The sequence below is a fragment of the Zalophus californianus genome, chromosome 10 (assembly GCF_009762305.2).
Source record: "Zalophus californianus isolate mZalCal1 chromosome 10, mZalCal1.pri.v2, whole genome shotgun sequence".
Classification (NCBI taxonomy): Eukaryota; Metazoa; Chordata; class Mammalia; order Carnivora; family Otariidae; genus Zalophus; species Zalophus californianus.
The window spans coordinates 11,429,278-11,447,672 of NC_045604.1; positions in this window are offsets into that span (position 1 = coordinate 11,429,278).

The window sequence follows — 18,395 nt, forward strand, 5'->3', positions numbered from 1 at the left end:
ACCATTTTTATATCAGATTGTTTATCTTCTTGTTATTGAGTTATAAGAGTTCTTTACATATTTTAGATTCTGTTACTTCACTAAACTATGACTTGCAAATATTTTCTTCCTGTGTGTGGCTCATCTTTTCATTAGCTTAAAAAGGTCTTTTGTAACACAAACATTTTAAATTGTGATAAAGCTCAATTTATCAGTTTTTTATGGATCATGCTTTTGGAGGCATATTTAAGAATTCTTTACCTATTCATGATCACAAAGATGTTCTACAATATTTTCCTGAAGAAACTATGTAATTTTAGCCCTTACACTTTGGTCTATAATCCACTTTGAGTCAATTTTTATGCATGGTGTGAGGTAAGCCCCTAAATACAGTTTTTGTCACGGAATCCAATTGTCCCAGAACTATTGTTGAAATGACAATTCTCTCCCCATTGATTGTTTTGGCATCTTTGTTGAAAATCAATTATCCTTTAATGAAAGGGGTTACTTCTGGACCCTCACTTCAGTTCCATGGATCTACTAAGTATATCCTTCCATAATACCACATGTCTTTGTAAGTTTTGAAATCAGGTAGAGTAATGCCTCCAAATTGTTCTTCTTTTCCAACCTTGTTTTGACTATCTAGATCCTTTGTATTTACACACAAACTCTAGAAAATTTTTTGTTATTTTTTACAAAAATGCCTGCTGGTATTTTGATAGAGATGGCATTGATCTTATTCACCAATTTGGGGTGAATTGTCACTTAACCATATTGGATTTTTTAGGCTATTAAGTATCAAATTGTTTTGTTAATTTTATTTCTGTTTATTGCTAATATATAGGAACACTTTTTTGTGTACATATAACTCGTAGATTAATTCTAGTATGTTTGTGAATTCCTTGAGATCTTCCACAGTCATATCACATCATCTGTTTGAAAAGATATATATTTTGCAATACACAGAGTAGAGTGTTCTGGGTAGAGTATTCTTAAAACAGAAGTTGAGTTCGTTGAAAGTATAAGCACAAGTCTTCCATGTTAGATGATTTATTCTGGAACTGTTCTTTCAATTTTTAAGAGTAAGGTACTGAAATCTCCAACTATCTAAATAGTCAATTATTTCAATTCTAGTTGGTTTTGCCTCATTTATATTGAGGCTTTGTTGTTAGGTGTGCATATATTTATAATTGTTATATATTCCTGATATAGTGGCATTTTTACCATTATAAAATGTCCCTCTTTGTCTCTATCAATAATTCTTATCTTAAACTCAATTCTGTCTGATGTTAAAATGATCACTTCAAATCTTCCATGGTTACTATTTACCTGGTAGATTATTCCCATCCTTTATTTTCAACCTATTTCTGTCTTTGAGTCTAAAATGTATTCTTGTAGTCAGAATATAGTAGGATTTTGCTTTTTGATCCATTTTGATAATCTCTTCATTTTGATCAGAGCATTCAGACCTTTCACATTTAATGTAATTATTGATATAATTGGACTTATACCTACCATTTTGCTATTCATTTTCTATGTTTCCTATATTTTGGGCCCTCTGTTCCTCCTTTAATAATTTCTTTAGTGTTAAAAATATTTTTATTGTGGGGCGCCTGGGTGGCTCAGTTGGTTAAGCATCTGCCTTCAGCCCAGGTTATGTTCCCAGGCTCCCAGGATCAAGCCCCACATCGGGCTCCTGCTAAGTGGGGAGTCTGCTTCTCCTTCTTCCTCTGCCCCTTCTCCTTCTCATTCTCTCTCTCTCTCAAATAAATAAATAATCTTTAAAAAATATATTTTTATTGTATCATTTACATTTCTCTGATGATTTTTATTCTAATAATAATTTATCAGTGACTATTTAAAGATTAAAATATACATTTTAATTTACCCATAATACACTGCATGGATTAATACGAAGTCTGATAAAATATAGAAACTCTAATAAACATGTTCTTTTTCTCCTCATTTGCACTATAATTGTCATATATACTGCATCTAGATATACTCGAAACCTAACCATATTGTGTTCTACTTATGGCTTTATAAAATCACAACAGCAACTTCAGGCTACAGGAGACACAGGCCCTCTCTCTACCTACTTTATCGCTTTCACAAGGCTTAGCATAGTTTGCCCATCATTCTAAATCAAATGACACTTCAACTGTGGCAATAAAGCTGAATGTTTTCTTGGTATGCCTGACTCTGCCAATTTCTCTATGCAGACTGAGCTGGGCACTTGGTAAGGTGGAATGGGTACAGTCCCAAGCAAGAAATGACACACTCTCACTATTCCTACTTAAAGTTTACCAGTGTTTCAAGCATGAAGGATTTGCTGACTGTTGCATGCTTTTGGTTGAGTTCCAGAAATAGTTGCTTTTATGAGTTCTGTCCAGCTTTATAGTTGCCTTTGGAGAAAGGATCTGCTGATCTCCCTCACACAACCATGTATGTGAATTCTGTAATTCCACCTAAGCTCTAAGCTCTAGGAAGCAGCTACCACATTTTCTACTACTTAGGCACTCATTAAATAAGGTAAATGGCTTCTCCTTATTACATAATGTCTTGAGATAGAAAGGACTTAATGCATTCTGGCAACATTGGAGATGATATTGCTTGGATATAGGGCAGGAAGAATCACAGAATAAACATTGCCACCATTGTTCTCTTTTGAAAGAGAGAAATGTCTGACAAGCTTCACTGACTAAGGTTGGGCAAGACCAGGCAAGAAGAGGCATGGGTAGCAATCTGGTGTTCCAGAATTTGCTCCCTTCAAAGACAAGAAAAAAGAAAATAAACTTCAATTCCTATAATATGGAATTTGGTTATTTTTAAGGTAACTTTTGTACAGGAGAAAACATAGATATATTTTTCTAAAGTATGTTGAAGAAAACTTTTCTAAGGCAGTATTTAAGAAATAAGACTATAATTATGTTTCTGTCATGTTTTATGTTGAGATATGTCTGAGGCTTGGGAATGGGTTAGAAGACCTTTTAAAAGTCCCTCCAAAGTATCTTCAAATCTTGATTTATGGGTCCCTCTACCACATCTATATCCGTAGTGGTATCTTTTGAATTAAAGCACGTAAGATTTATCAGTTTTCAACATACAAGAACCTCCCACATTCGTCTCTCAAGTGTCATCACAGTGGACTTTCACAAGGCCTAAAAGCTTGGCAAAGACTTCAAATTGTGTTTTTATTTTTATATCTTTCCTATATTGAAAGACAAATAGTAGAGAGAAAAGCTAACTCTGTACAAGAGGGAACACAGCTGATACCCAGAGTGGGCCACCCAGAATGCACCAGGATTAATGACAACTTGGCCTGACAGCATCCTGACCACAAGAGATGAAGTCACCCTAGGAAGTGTTTTGTAAAAGAAAATAAGATCAACAGAACGAAAAAGAGAAGAAAAAGCATGAAGTCTGAAATATACATTGTCCAACTATTTCCCCCATTAATTTTGGAAGCCCTTGCGTGTTTTCAGGGAAATTTAATCTGCATGTTTCTGAACCATTTACACTTAACTCACCATAATGTTGTTTTGTAAGAGTCATTTGTTGTCCAAGAAGCCCTCTGAACCTTGTTCATAAAGACTTTTATTAAAGCGATTGTTTTCTTTTTCCTTAAAATGAAATTACGCATTTCTAGATTGAAAGGAACATAGAAGTGAACCCTAAATTCAAAACTTGTGAGGCACAAGACAGATGCGGTTTTGACCAAAGTGTATCCCCATACAGATTTCCAACCCAAGGTGTTTGGGTTTTGGCAGCATCACAGTAAAGGGTTCAGTTGAAAAGACATAGGTTTATTACTCCTTGGATAGCCAAAGAGAACCCTCTAAGGACTTTTATAAAAAGCAAGGCTTTTAAGGAAGTCAGCCAATCTAACAATCAACTCAGCCTTAGAATCTGTCATGGATAAAGCTTAAACTTGAGTGTGGGAGGTGAGACACTGGAAGTATTAGAAATGTTTCATGATCTAAAGGACTTTGTAGTCCAAGGGACTAATCTGTAAAATGAGGGCAAAAATACCTTCTGCTTCAGAAGATTGTGGTGAGGATTCAATAAGATAATTGGGTAAGGTGCTTAGCATTACCTAGAACATAGTAGTAGGGCTTCAAAGTGTTTCAGTTAAAAAAAATAATTATTATAATGTATCTTTATGAATGTTCGTATTTACAATCAGACCCTAAAATAGGCATCCCAAAACCTTCATTAAGATACAAAGCTCACTCTACATAAATGCTCATTCACATATTTGCTCACCTGCCAGCTCCAAATGACCCCCGAGAATTACTGGTTTCTGGGGCTCCAAATGTTTTTGTACTGAATTTTTAAGTCATTATTGAAGGCCTAACTAGAAAACCTCCATGAGAAAAGCCATTCTTGTATTATGAGGATGAGGTTGAGTCTTGCTCATGAGCTGTGTAACAAATATCGAAAGATTACATGGATTTGGGGCTATTTGTACCATTTAATCTCTAATACCAATAAAGAGTATTTGAAGAGCCTTTTGTTAAATCAACTATAGGATATTGATGTACACTTTTTCCCATATCTGCCATGGTTAATTTTATGTATCCACTTGACTGGAGAATGACTTCAAATGATGTAATCAAATCAAATCTAGATGTTGCCGTGAAGGTATTTTGCAGATGTGGTTAATATCTACAGTCAGTTGACTTTAAGTAAAGAATGTTACCATAGGGGTGCCTGGGTGGCTTAGTCAGTTAAGCGTCTGCCTTCAGCTCAGGTCGTGATCCCAAGGTTCTGGGATCAAGCCCCACGTTGGGCTCCCTGCTCAGTGGGGGGGGGGGGGGGGTCTTGCTCTCCCTCTGCCCTTCCCCCCGTTCATGCTCTCTCTCTCTCAAATAAATAAATAAATATATCTTAAAAAAAAAAAACACAATATTACCTTCAATAATGTGGGTGAGCCTCATTTAATCAAGAGCAAAGAGCACAAACTAAGGTTTCCTGGGGATGAAATTCTGCTTTAACAAGCATTAACTCTTGCTCCCGTTTCCAGCCTTTTGACTTGCCCTATGGATTTCAGACTTGCTAGCCCCCACATCCTGATAAAATACCCACCCATATTTAAACATGGGTGATTACTCTATCAGAGTCAGGGGATGACCCAGAAATTAATAGGCTGTTTTGCCTAATAACTTCTTTTTTTTTATTAGTTTCAGAAGTAGAATTTATTGATTAATCCATTGCATATAACACCCAGTACTCATTACATCACATGCGCTCCTTGATGCCCATCACCCAGTTATCCCTTCCCCCAACCCACCTCCCCTCCAGCAACCCTCAGTTTGTTTCCTACAGTGAAGCATCTCTTATGGTTTGCCTCCCTCTCAATTTTCATCTTATTTTATTTTTCCCTCCCTTCCCTTATGTTCATCTGTTTTGTTTCTTAAATTCCACATATGAGTGAAATCATGTGGTATTTGTATTTCTCTGACTGACTTATTTCACTTAACATAATACCCTCTAGTTCCATCCATGTCATTGCAAATGGCAAGATTTCATTCTTTTTTATGGCTGAGTAATATTCCATACACACACACACACACACCACATCTTCTATATAGCAGGATGTCCACAATAGCCAAAAGAGACCTGATGCCCAATAACTTCTGAAGCAACCTAAATTGTTTCAATTTTTCATCTGGAGAAAGTAGCACTGTCTTTGCTGCCCATCCATCAGCCTTATGACTCAAGAGTATAGAAGTGTGCCTAGCCTAACTGTGGTGCAATGTTACCAGGCAGCACATGATACAACATTTATTCAGACAACAAATATGTTTTGATTGCCTGCTCTGTGCCAGGTACTCATCTAGGCATGGTAGAATGTAGATATAAAAAAAGGCAAAAAAATCCTTCCCCCCATGAAGCTTACATTCTCATGGCAATGGGAGAAGACAATACATAAATAAGCAAAAGAAGTAGAATGTATTATAGATCTGATGGTGGTTAAGTCCTTTGGTGAAAAAAAGAAGTCAGGGGAAGATATAGAAGATGCTAGAGTTAGATATAATTTTAAATGGGTTGGCCAATGGAGTCTTCCTTAAAAAGATGGCCTATGGGGGTGTCTGGGTGGCTCAATCAGTTAAGCGTCCAACTCTTGATTTTGGCTCAGGTCATGATCTCAGGGTTGTGAGATCAAGCCCCATGATGGGCTCTGCACTCAGCACAGGGTCTGCTTGAGATTCTTTCCTTCTCCTTCTCCCTCTAACTCTTCTCCTCCTCCTCTTCCCCACCCGCCCTCCGTGCACATGCCCTTTCTCTAAAATAAATTAATTAATTTTTGAAAAAATAAGGAAAACTATTTTTCATGTAACAAAAGTAAGAATAGCTAGCATTTATCTAGTATGCACTACATGCCAGACACTGTTCTAAGCATGTTACATATATTAATTCACTTAAGGCTCACAATAGCTTTTATAAGCTAAGTACTTTTTTATCCCTATTACATAGGTGGGGACACCAAGGTTCAGAGACAAAGAATTTTCCAGAAGTTTTGCAGACTAGCAAGTAGCATTGTTCTGCAAGCTTGTCCCTAGCTAGCCAAGCTTCCCCCCTGGCTCAGACTCCAGCTCACCAGAGGAAGGCAGGTTCCAGGTAGAAGGCATCAGGGCTCTGTCTCTGACCTTCACTGTCTCTCCTAGCTCAGATCTCCTCTCTGTGTTGCCTCATCCTCAGCTGTAGTGACATGGCTGAGCATTTCCGTGGGCCACACCAGAGAAAAGGAAGAAAGAGACAGTCTTTCCTGGGTCCCTCCTGGGCAGGAGGCAGTCTCGCTAGGAGGCACCAGCACACTTCCTTTCACAGAGCACAGGCTCACAGTGGTCATGGGCCCATTCTTAAACCAACCACTACTGAGGGGAATAGGATGAACAGGTTGAGGTCAAACTAATTCTTTACAGGGGAGGAAGGGATGCTGGCGGTTCAAATGCAAAGACTACACCAGTGAGGTCATGAGGACTGTGCTTATGTTCCTTTCACCATCTGAGGCCCAGAAAGAGAAAAAGCAAAGGTCAAGTCTTTCGCAGCTGGAGTGCGTGGCTTCGTCTTACTGCCCACCTTGGAGAAACTGAATGTTTGATCTATTTATCCCTTTTTTTGTATCTCAGACATACTTCCAGGGGTAGACAGAGAACGGGGTCTCTTAGAAAAGGCCCCAGCTCTCTTTGGGCACATCCTGCAAATTCTGTTTGCAATCCTCAAGATTTCAATGCTGATCCATTTTATAGTATTCTCTTTTAAGTGGTATCACCAGAAGTGTTGATACCAAGAAGGCTGTTTTAGTCTGTTTGCTTTTGTTTGTTTGTTTACTTCATGTTTCCAAGTAGTTAAATTTCTTGTCAGATATTTTCCAAAGCTTTTAGTCTAACTAAAGACCATCAAGAGATGTTTGTCTATATGCTAAAAAGGAGAGCAGAGAAAGGGCTTGGGCACATTTCTGAAGCCAAACTTGAGGGCAAAAGCAGGAAACATACAACTGGAAATTATTTTGAAATTCATCTAAAGATAATACATGATTATTTCAGCAATAACTAATTTTAGAGATGGTGTGTGATAATGTTTATCTGCTCCATTATAAAGCCAACCAGTTAAAATGCCTAATCACCCATCCAATTTCATTTGATACCAAACACTGATAGGGAGATTTTTCATTATCAAACAAACGGGTTTTAGCCCTGTTCAGCATTTGTCTCCAATCAAACTTACTATCTCCCTTCTCAGTTTGGCATGGGAGTATGAGTATTACAAATATCTATATTGTCCCAGCACCCTATAATGGTATTACAATGACAATTTTATTAGACCCATAAAAATTTTGCAACTTCCCTGCAGCACACTGTAATTTCACCAAGAGTTGTAAAAGGTCTTAAATTATATTTGTGCAAAATTGAGATGAATGGGTTTGAGCATTAATGCATTTCTCATTGTGTAATAGGGACTTTTTTTCCCCTCTGTCTTTGCCAAGTACAGAGAAAACGCTATCCCACTCAACTATTTGTCAACTCCCATTAGAAACATTTAATACTAATAAAATTTATGGATTCAGTTTCCAAAGGATACTGCCAGAAGACTTCACGATTACTACATCAGTACTAAAATACAGCCATTGTTCACCTTATAAAAATCTATATGCAGCCTGACAGGTATAAAATGTAACTTTGTATGCTGAGTCAGCATCAGAAAGGTTTTTTTTTTTGGTTGAAGTAGAGTTCATGAAATAAAAGTAAATGTGTTCTCAAGTCAGTGAGGAAAGATTGATCTAAGAACATTCCCCCAATAAATATGAAACTGACAGACTATGATGCTTATGCCCCTTCTCAAAAGGAAAAAAAATAATAATAAAGCAGGATTCAATCTACTCTGTAGGTAGGAAATAGGTTTCTTCATTTTAAAGATTTCATGTAAGCACACTCATCAATGTAAGTAAGAGCACGCGAATTACAAATTTTAAGTGAAGTGCCCCTACTTTTCAAGTAGGAAGACTGTGCTGACAGGCCCTTTGATTTGCATTTCTAGAAGTCCTAATGGCTTTGCACATGTCTGCACTCCTGCACGCTGTCCTTCGTGAGGCCTGATTCTTCAAACCACAGCTAATGGTTCCCTCCTAAACCCCCCAGCATGTATCACTTTGTAATTTGTACCATAGTTATTCGTGTGCAAGCTTTCTCATTCCTACAGCATGTGATCTCCTTATTTTATGCATTTTTTATCTTCAGCTAAGCCACAATGACTTGCAGATGGTAGGTGTTTATCACGTATGTGCTGAATTAACAAATGAAAAAAAAAAGGAACGAATGAGGTGTCTGTCGCACAAGCTAAGCAATCTGTAACCCCAGGAACTAACCAGTTCATGAAAGTAAGAAATTTACAACCATGAGGTCATCATAAATATCAGTGTGTGTTAAACTAAGTGGTGAGGACACAGAGGAGCATAAGATAGTGGGCAGCAGGCTACAGTGTGGGTACACCTGGAGATACATGCTTTCCAAACGGCAACTGGCATGGGTAATTTGAAGAGAATATGGTTTCTCATCCTCAACCTCCATATCTGTTCTTTTAAAAAGGTGTCTGCATGAGGAAATGTCTGGAATTGAGATTTCCTGTCAGTTCTCCCTTCCACTGCTTGACAAAAGACAGACGTTCTTCTGATGCTAAACATTATGATGGTGTGTTGTCCTGAGGTGGAAACCACCCACCCCTGGCTTGTCAAACAGACCATTTGAAATACTGGCATTGGTGAAGGCTTCTGTGTCCATCAAAGATGCCGTAAATGAGTGAGAGGTCTTCCTGTATTTCTCCGTCTTAAGCATACTTTTATAAAGGCAAAATGTGGCATCAGACACAAGGTATTATCAACCCATTTGAGATGTTCTGAATTTAGATATGTTTTAGAGTGTAATAGCAAATGGGATAAAGGTTTTTATTTAATGACTTTGTCTTTTCCATTTTCCTACTCCTTTCAAAAAATGCATTGTTCTAATGATATATATGATATAAATATAAATATAAATATAAATATAGCAGCTATACCTTTTGAGACCCAGACACAAACTCATGGCAAGTTTTCATGCCTTACTTATATATCTTAAAATAAGAATTCAGAAGGGAAATAGTTATCAAAAGGAAGTGAATGAATACATGTATTTGAATTGAAATATGAAGTTAGGCTTTTTTATAGTTAATGTGATTTGGAGATTTTGACAAGGACTAAGATGGCCAAAAGATTATATAGAAGACTCACTGATATGAGGAATTCTTAATCTCAGGAACAAACTGAGGGTTGCTGGAGTGGTCGGGGGTGCGAGGGATGGGGTGGCTGGGTGATAGACATTGGGGAGGGTATGTGCTACGGTGAGCGCTGTGAATTGTGTAAGACTGTTGAATCACAGATCTGTACTTCTGAAACAAATAACGCAACATATTTTAAGAAAAAAGAAAAAGAAGAAGATAGCAGGAGAGGAAGAATGAAGGCGAGTAAGTCAGAGGGGGAGACGAACCAGGAGAGATGATGGACTCTGAAAAACAAACTGAGGTTTCTAGAGGGGAGGAGGGTTGGGGGATGGGTTAGCCTGGTGATGGGTATTAAAGAGGGCACATTCTGCATGGAGCACTGGGTGTTATGAACAAACAATGAATCATGGAACACTACACCAAAACAAATGATGTAATATATGATGATTAACATAACAATAAAAATTAAAATTAAAAAAAGATTATATAGAAGATGGTTTTCACAAATTAATAAAACATGCAGCCCAGAGGTCCTGATAAAAGTACATTTAAATTTGTGATGGGACAAAATAATCTTACCTAAAAAATATTACATGGGAAAAAAGAGGTATACTTAAGTTCATATTATGTTTATTCTTCTAACATCTTTTAAATATATTAGATTAAATCGATGCGTCTAAGTGAAAGAGCAACAGGTAGAATTAATAATCTTATTAAAATTCTTTTTTGAGGGGCCCCTGGATGGCTCAGTCAGTTAAGTGTCTGCCTTTGGCTTAGGTCATGATCCTGCTGGGCAGGGAGCCTGCCTCTCCCTCTCCTCTGCTGCTCCCCCTGTTTGTGCTCTCTTGCTCTTTCTGTGTCTTAAAAAAAAAAATTCTTTTTTGAGTGGAGATATACTTCAAAAACTAAGAAAATGGAAAAGGATCAAATTGAATTGCCATCTGATGAGTTCTTAAAAATACCTTTTGATGATAGATCTTTTATGTGACTTTCAGCACTTAATTCAAAAGGAATTCATCCCCATCTAATTTATTATGTGAACAAGATAACTAGATCTATTAAACTGAACTAGATCTATTAAAATGAAAAAGAGAAGTAGCACTGATTCCGAATTTCATTTCAATCTGGCAATATAGAGAACAAATTGAAAATTAAAGTTTTCTATCATTAAGAAAATGCACTTCCCATAAAATTTTGTATTACTGTATAGGATAACAATTATGAATTGTCATATTATAAATAATTATAAAATTGTGATGGAATCATTTTTTATTGACTAAGCTCTAATAATGAATGTGATGATTCAATCCAGCAGAAATTATTTCCAACACTGATCCTTATAGTCCCCAAAATTTTAAATTAAAAGTAAAAATTAAAATTAAGCACTTTGAATGTACAATGTTGCTAAGAAGAATGATAGCGTGCTCAATAAATTACTTTTATTCATGAAACAATTATTAAATGAGGATAAAATTCTGTGAAGGGAATGGAATGAGAATGTAAGTTGAAGGGAAAAACAAAGAACAATGTAAAATTTCCAACTGTTATAAGAGGGATTATTTATGTATTTTTAAGTAGATAATGGTAGAGTCACATTGCTATTGCATGTAAAACCCCACTGGACATATTTGAAAGAGTGATATAATCATTTTATACCAACTGTCAATATTGGCAACATTCAAGAAATCTCCTTAGCATTGGTTAACTGATGCGAAATTTTAGGTGTCAATATAAAAATGAGCAGAAGCATTTATTTCAATATTCTTGTAAAATATAAGTTAAAAAGTTTGACGTCCACTAATTTCAAACCAGTCCCTGTACTCAGAAAATGTCCCAACTTAGAGGGAGAGCAACATAACATAGACAAAAATCAGCTGATGATAAATACACTTGGCAATCCAGCTTCACCCCCTTCTCCTCTCTGGGGGACTGAAAGTGCAAATCAGACAATGAAGTCTGGTCAATCCATTCAATCACACTTCACCCCACCATCTCTGGAGCAGTCCCTATGCCAGATGCTGGGGATGTAAAGGTCAACAAGACAAGAATGTTACCCCATAGAGCTTCACAGGATGGTGGGTGACGTTTCCAGCATAAAATACACTGACCAGGAAACAACCTAGGTTCAGCTATCTAACTGGACTTAAAGGGTTTCTATAATATGGATTCTTTCTCATCAATGTTTTATTTCTTCAAAAGATGGTAAAATTTGTACCAGGTGCCATGTTCATAGCAACATTATCCACAATAGCCAAAATGTGGAAACAATCCCAACTTTCATCTGGGGGTGAATGCATAAACAAAAGGTGGTATATACCTACAGTGGAATAGTATTCAGCCCTAAAAGAGGAATAAAATTCTGATACATGCTAAAGACACACTAACTGAAATAAGCCAGACACAAAAGGACAAATAGTATATCATCCCACTTATAGAAGGTCCTGAGAGTAGTCAAACTCATACAGACAGAAAGGAGAGTGGCAGTTGCCAGGATCTGGGGGTGCAGGTGGAGGAGGAACGGGGAATTCATGCTCAGGGGGTAGAGAGTTTCAGTTGAGGAAGATGAACACAGTCTGGATGTGGATGGTGGTGATGGTTGTCCAACAATGTGAATGTACTTAATACCACTGAACGGTATACTTAAAATGGTAAAAATGATAAATTTTATGTTATGTATATCTTACCACAATAAAAAAAAAAGGATAGTATAAATGAGTTGGTCAGCTGTTTCATTATACATTTCTTTCAAAATATATTCACTAAGCACCCACTACATTCAGCCACTGTGCTGCTTGAACACAAAGGCTAAAATATGATTCTTTTCATTTGGGGGTCCTTAATCTAGTCCTGTTTGAGTGTAAATCCAGATTCTACAGCCAGAGAAAGAGAACTTTTAATATGGGAGCAAATAAATAAACCAAGCCCCTGAACGAATCTGAAGCTTGAGCCTGGCTTCTGCAGCCTGATTATTCAAGAAAATTAACCAAAACACTAATAAATGCATACCTCATGGTTAGATATCTACCCCACACACATTTTTTTAAAGTAGAAATTAGTCACACAACTGGAATTTTCAAGAATAACACCTGCTTCTTAAGCTACGTGATTCAATACAACACGTTATCTTTCAAATGGTCAATAATTGCACTAAACCAACTTTCTTAAAAACTCTATGATGAATGTCAAGTCAAAAATAAAACATAAAAAATTCACCCCTGTTTAACTCAAATCAAGTGACTTGGAAAGCCACCAAGTCTTGCTTTGTTTTATGCTCTGCAGAGACAAACTTAGTCCCTCAGTCCCTCATCTTTTCAACATTTGTGGGAAGTAGATCGCTCACGAGTAGTATTCTCCTCATGTAGATGGAAGAAAAACAGTTCTGTTCTTTGCCCCAGTCAGAGGATAAATTGAAAACGTGGTAGTGAGAAAATCCTACGCAATTCTGTGCTTCAACAAAACAACAGCAACAACAGGGGCATCAAACGTCACTGTGGAAAGGGACTTCAGAGAGAATCAATCCTTTCAAATCACACAGATTGCGAAACAGAGGCTGAGGGAACGTAAGTAACATCTCTAAAGGACCAGGAAGGCAGCAACACAATTTTTTTAACCAGCCTCCTGATGCCCAGTTCTGCGCTTTAATAACTTTATCCTCCTGAATCTAAGGGGTAAAAAGTGGAAAATTCATCCCACCCACTTACTTAGAACCTCAAAGAGCAAAGCAAATAAGTAGCTATTGATTTCCATTGGTGGTTGATTATGTTTATGACATTTAGCAACAACACCGAGTCTGCTCAGAGTCTGGATGGTTGTTCCAATGCCTTTCAATTGCCATAACCTTGGTGAGAAAGATCAAGAATGAGAGCAGCTAGCAAAGACCATCCCAGCATTTCGGAGGCCTTTCCCAGAGCAGGCCTCTTTCTCCTGACAGGAAGGAGCACATTGACCATCGGTGTGTCACAATTACTGAGGGAAGGGGTAGTCAGCCATGATAAACCTGTGACCTACGTGCAAAGAGGAAGGAGAAAGGCAGCACAGAGAGGGTTGCCCAACACCCCCACAAATCTGCACACATTAGAGAAAGCAGATCTCCAGAACACACTGGGGAGAGGGAAAGGGATGTAGAGATTTCTACATTTTCTGCCCTCCCAACCTAAATCCTACTTGCAAAATGGAGTGTTGTAAAAATAGACTTCAGGATAATGGGGGCTTTGTAGCTGGGGGTATAGGAAGGTAGAGCTGACCAAATTTAGAAATAATAAAGACTTTCACAGTGAGGTTTTTCTATGTTTTCTGATTATCAATGACTACTCTGATTTTTTTTCCTTCTCAATATTCTCTACAGTAAATCAGAAACCACATGACCTTTTTTTTCTCCTGCTATAATTTACAGAGAAGCAAGAAAAACAAATGATACTAACTCAGATTCCAAAGGACCCGATAGGATCAGATTTCCAGGCAGTAGTTGTGAATAGCATTTATCCAGCCATATAATTTTTTCAGTGTATTCGTGTGTGTGTGTGTGTGTTGTGTGTGTGTGTTTGTATGTGTGTGTGTGAAAGAGAGACAGAAAGAGAAAGAAAGAAACAGAGACAGAGACAGAGAGAGCCAGCACCAACAAACAGAGGATGGAAATAGGAGGCAAAGGGAATAATAATTTTAGTTATCTGAAGAGAGGTATTTTTTATGGTCTACACAAATGTTATAAATCCCACTATACTGACTCAGGGCTCAAGGAGGAGAAAAGGGCGAGAAAGCGTGAAAAGAAGGAAGAAAGGAAGGGAGGGAGGGAGAAAGAAGAAAGAAAGAAGGAAAGAAGGGAGAGAAAAAAAAGGAAAAAGATTCGCACTTGGGTGAAAACGGCCACTTGAGAGAAAAACAAAGTGGAAGCCACATGTTGGGGAGTAAATGCGTTTCCACATGTGAACGCCAATATATTATTGACTTACCCTGAGTCATAAATATGACAATTTGCCTCATTTCATAGTGAGGTCAGCTCAGCCCAAATAAGCAGCCATCCTCTGCTTACTTAATGTTCCTAAATATGAGCTTTCCCCAAAGCTCTCCGCGCATATAATGTAACACCGTGTGCATATGCAGTGGGGAGGAGGGATCGGGGAGGTGACAGAAAGCAAGCTGTGAACACAAAGATACTTTTAAGCTGAATACTTGTACATGATATATAGAACAGAAGATCGTCCATCATGGTTATTGAAACTGTGACCAGCGAAGCTATAAAGCTGACACGAAAGAAGAGAAAATATGACTTGTTAGGTTGAAAAAGCACCAAAGAGGGAATTATAAAAGGGAAAATTTCATGACAAATTAGTTTGTATTTTTTGTTTTCATTTCTGACACATGGAAGGAAATGCTATATGTTTGCTTAAGGAAGTGCAAATTTCTCCACTTCATCCATTTAAAATCTTCACCCTTAGGCCTTTTGTACTGAAGCATAAAGTTTGGAGACCTTAAATAGTCATAATGTTTCCCTAAAGACTTTGGCCTCAGAAACGCATTACAATTCAGAAGGGCTAAAAAGAAAACCATTTTACAGCAATCTGGCGGTATCTGCTTAAGATGGCTCATAAGGAGCATCAGTTCCTTCTCATGGTTTCTTTACCATATTTGATGAAATATTAGATGCAATTGGAACAAGTGGCTCAAGCAAGAAGGCCATAAGCTTGGAAACAGTGTTGTAAAACAAAAGTGCGCTAACATGAAGTAAGTTTCAGAACTGGGCAAGGGGCGGGGGGGGGGGGGGGTTGGCGGGGAATGCCCCGAGGCTCGCTCCTAGACTGGTCATACAGTGGACTGGAAAGTGACAGATGCCAAGGGCCAATCTGGTGTTCTGTACACATTCCCCTCTGGAAACTACAGTTTGGAGCTGATTAGTAACAATGCCTCAGCTCTGGGGAGCGAGTTAAAATGGAGCGAATAAAAGGAGAAAGCTCACATTCAGGAGAAAGTCCTGAAAATCCCCTATGTTATGGGGCTCTGCAGTTTCTCTGGGTGGTGAAGGGGGGATGTAGAGAGTAAAGGGAAGACAAGATGACAGTAAGGAAACTCTCCCAAATGCAACATGTTCATAGTTACAATAACCCTGGATTAGTAGTAAAACAGCAACAGCTTTCAGCTACCACTTCAATTTAATTTTTAAAGATGTCAATCTTCCTAAAGATCTGCCAAAACCTCAGAATTCTAAAATCCCAAGCAAAACCATAACAAAATGTTTTAACTTGAAAAATAACTCTAAAACTTAGCAGAAAGAAGGAACCAGCAGAAATAGCTAGGAAAATTCTGAAGTGGAAGATGAATTGGGGGACAGGGGATTACTTACCCTAACAGATACTAAAATCAAGTATAAAGTGACCATAATTAAACCAGACTGATTTTAGGACAGGAGTGAAACTGAGTATATAAATAGTACCAAGAATACACGTAAATTTAGTGTCTATCACACGTGGGATTTCAAATCAGTGCACAAAAGATGTTGTATGCTTAAAATAATGTCAGAGCAATTTGCTAGTAATTTATAAAATAAATAAAGCTGCATCCCAACTCACTCCTGATTCCAATATAAATTTTAAATGAATCAAATATTTAAGTTAAAAAAATGCAAACATAAAAGCACCAGAAAAAATATGGCTGAATACTTTCTTTTTTTTGATGGAGAGAACTGTCTCAAGCATGACAGAAAATTCAGAAACCATAAAACATAATGCAATTTTGCTGCATAAGAATAAGATAAAATATTGTGCAAAAAGAGAAACCAATAAAGTCAAAATACCAACAACAAACTGGGAAATACATAGGCTATTATAATTTTTTATTTATATTAGAAAATTATACTTGTAAAAATATTGTAATGTGTTTCAGTTAATATACCTAATATACAAAGAGCTCTTAGAAATCAATAAAGGACAATCTCCCAATACAAAAATGTATGAAGAATATGTATAAGCAGTTAACGGAAGAAACACAAACAGCCAATATAATTAAGAAAAATATTAAACCTCAATTAATTAAACTCAAATAAAATGCCAGAGAGATATCATTTTTTACCAATCTAATTAGCTATGATTTTTTAAACAATTAAAGTATCATTGAGAATCTACCAGCAAATCCTTCTATGTGCCACTTCTCATCACCTTTACAGCCACCAAAAGTCCAAAAACTTTCCCTTCCAAGCTCCTGCAATAGCCTGGAAAGTGGGAATTTTCACCCTGCCCTAATATAGGCAATTCTTGTCATAAGAAGCATCATTCAAAAATATAAATCACATAATTTTAGAGGTGTGGAGACTGCCTGCCTGGGTTTGAATCCTGGTTAAGCTTGAGCAATTTATCTAATCGTTTTGTGCTTCAGTTATGCCATTTTGTAAAATCAGGAGGATATCGATGGTATCTAATTCTTGCCCTGGGTGGATTAAATGAATTAATACACGGAACATGCTTAGAACAACATCAGGCACAGAGCAAACCTTACCAAGTATTAGTGATGAGGAAGGTGCTGCCTGCTGCTGCTGATGTTAATGATAATGATGCCACTTCCCTCCAGGTGATGTTCTCATGGCATCACGTCAGACCCCGAATAAATACAAAATGCTCCTCACAGCCAGGGGGCTCTGCTTGATTTGGCCCCTACCTCTCTGCAGCCTAACATCTGGGCCTCCTTTGTTCAGCCACGAGGCACACTAGCCAACACCTCATACACCCTCCAGTCTTAGTCTCTGTATTTGCTTTTTTCTGGCCTGCACCATTCTTTTCTCAGACATGGCCCACTGCCCCAGGCCTCTGCTCTAATGTCACCTTTCCCGAAAAGACTTCCCTGACCACTCAATCTAAAGTAATTCCTGCTTCCACCCCCACCCTGGTGGATATTCTTATACATGATAGATTAAAGCATAAATTAACCATACTTTCGAAGGAGGAATTTCACTACATGGGCTATAATTTGAAATAAGCATTCCTTTTCATCCAGCGATCTCACTCCTAGGCAATTACACCAAGGAAATACTCCGACAAGCATGTGAAGATTTATGCATCTGTTTTTCATCAAAGCAGTGTATATAATAAAGAAAAATTAGAAACAATCTATAGTCTTGTCAATAGGTGTATGGATTATCAATTTGCTGTAAAAACAAACCACCTCAAAGCTTGGTGACATCAACAATAACCATCTGTTAAGCTGATGAGATGCGGGTTGGCTCTTTGGGCAGGGCTTAGCTGGCTGGTTCTTCTGGTTTAGGCGGACCTCACTCATGTCTGCAGTTAGCTGTCAGCTAGGCTTGTTCACATGGCAGTTTCACAGGATTCCAAGAGAACAAATAGAAGTATGCAAGTTCTCTTGAGACCTAGGGCCAGACCTTGCAAAATATCATTTCTATTTTATTCTTTCACCCAAAGCAAGACACAAGGCCAGTACAGATTCAAAAGATGGAGCAATCGACCCTACCTCTTCATGGCAGGAACAGCAAAATCACCCAGCAAAGTAGCATGGATATAGAGAGAGACAGAAAATTGTGCCCATTTTGCAACTTACCAAATAAGGCAATGGTTTAGTAATTATGGTAATCATTACATGAGACTTTTATAGCTATTAAAAATGGTGATGTGGAGCTCTATTCATTTGGAAAGATGTTTATAGCATCCGTATAA